This window comes from Platichthys flesus, chromosome 17 (genome assembly GCF_949316205.1).
Source record: "Platichthys flesus chromosome 17, fPlaFle2.1, whole genome shotgun sequence".
Taxonomy (NCBI): Eukaryota; Metazoa; Chordata; class Actinopteri; order Pleuronectiformes; family Pleuronectidae; genus Platichthys; species Platichthys flesus.
The window spans coordinates 10569403-10571553 of record NC_084961.1 but is presented as its reverse complement, the minus strand read 5'-3'; positions in this window follow the sequence as shown (position 1 = coordinate 10571553).

Sequence of the window (2151 nt, the reverse complement as noted above, 5' to 3'; positions counted from 1 at the left end):
TGTTTGGCTCCATCCCAGCTATTTCCTCGCTGCCTCTCTTGAGATGAGAGCCAAAGATGTGCGGGTGCGCTCCACAGAGAGGTCGTCTCGCCCTGCCAAGTCTGCCTGATTCCTGTCTCACTGAGGCAGAGTGAGCGGGGACCACAACAGCGAGATGAACACCATCTATTTTCTACCCCAAGTTGTTGGTGACAGCGCATCTGCTTTGCCTTTGTCATCCACACATCTAACACAAGCAAAGCACGGTCAGAGGCAACGCCAAAAACAGACCCCGGCACCCTTTCCTGTTCCTCTCCATCCCTCCACACTTCCTCTCCGGCTCTACCCCAGTTTATCTTTGCTATATTGTCATTTATCATGTTATCTCAAGGGCTCACAGATGCCCTCACATTCCCCCCCGCCTGATCATGTCAAGTAGGTGCTTGGAAAGTCCTTCTGACAAACTGTTGCCTCAACCTTTAAAATACAAAAGGCCCCCGAGGCTTACTTTGTAACAAGGAAGGCTGTCTGGCTGGCAGCTCGCTCAGCTGCGACCACTCACCATCACTTGCAAGGAGAATAATACATCCAGACATTAGCTGTGTGTGTTAGTGTGTGTGTGCACTGTGGTGTCTTTAGTGTTGTTTGAGCAATTGCAAAATAATGTAAATTTGCATCAGGAATTTGCTTTATTTTCTCTGCTGAATATTTGATAAGGTTTTCCTCTGGTGAGACCAAAGTAAAATAGATATAAAATGATCGCATTTAAAATATTTCCCAGCGCATGAAGAGATTGAATTACGTGGCCAAACCCCTTCAAAGAAGCCCATCTAGGACAAATGTCTATTTTCGTACGTGTATACAGTTAAGTAAATGCATGGTTTGAATTCAGTGCCATTTGCAGACACTTGACATGTAGCTTGATATATTTGGGGCCCAACCTTCAGCCAGAAAACCAATGTTTGAATCACCCATCGTCCATCCCCTCCCAAATATGACTCTAAATTAACAAAATGTCCGTTCTGGAGTTTGACTCTAGGTATGTGCACACAAACTAATAAATTATCACCCCATTTCTACCTCTTCACTTTATTTCTCACTTGTGGATTAACAAGCATTAAATCACAGTTGTTTAATAGGACAATCGACTTTGGTTAATTCCTCTGTAGATAAACAGTAAAATTCATTCTGCAGTGATGTTCAGTGATGGTCTGAAATCATTAAAATATTAATAAGCACCGCAATGAGTGAGCGATTAAGATCAAGTGACCAGTTCTCAGAGAAAGTGAGAGAAAACGCTCACTGGATTTTGTTGTCACTTTCCGCCATCTAGTGGACGCTGCTCAACATTGCACTTTAGTGAGTCAAACTTGTGCAGTATTTGCTTCAGAACACAATAAAAAATATTGTGTATCTTAACCCTGCCTCCTCTCACTGAGTTCTTTGAATCGTCCAACTCTTGCTTTCTCAAGTGAGCTTGTGAGCACCGTGGAACATGTCGGGGCGAAATTCTCACAAGAACTCAAATAAATGCCCGTCAGATTTCAAAACACATTTTGGGGAAATTGATGAAAGAGAGAGTAATTTTTATTCATAAATATTAATGAATGAAGAAAAAATTGCGCTCCAGTATTAGGGGCAGTTTTCTCATCCAGGGCAAAAGGGCCAGTGCTAGAGCACCACTAGGGGTCTATCCATATATATATATCTATGGGTCTATCTGTGCACGCACACGCGATAATATTTCCATCTTCTTAGTGTGCTTAGTTTCTGAGGGACATCGTACTATTAGTTACATAGTATTTTTAAAAGCCAGGGTGGAATTTGTGTGCATTTCAAATAGAATAGAGCTGCTTTAAAACATTTTTAAAACATCTTTTTTAATGATTGTACCTCCTCTATTCTGCTTTTTAAAGATTATTTATAAAATGTTGATAAACAGTTTTAAGGGCCCCCCCCCCCCCTTCGAACTTTTTTGGGGGGCCCCAGTAGATTCTAGAATCACCACGGGTTTTACCTATTGTATATTTTGCATGTGTCACCCTGGAGGTCTGGTTCCGGGGGTTTGACCTCCCGCCCTGGGTGCCTCACGTCTGCCACTGCCTGTCAGTGCCTCTGGATGCGGAACATGTGTTCCCGCGGAGCGGTTTCACAACGGGCCGTTTTAACAGT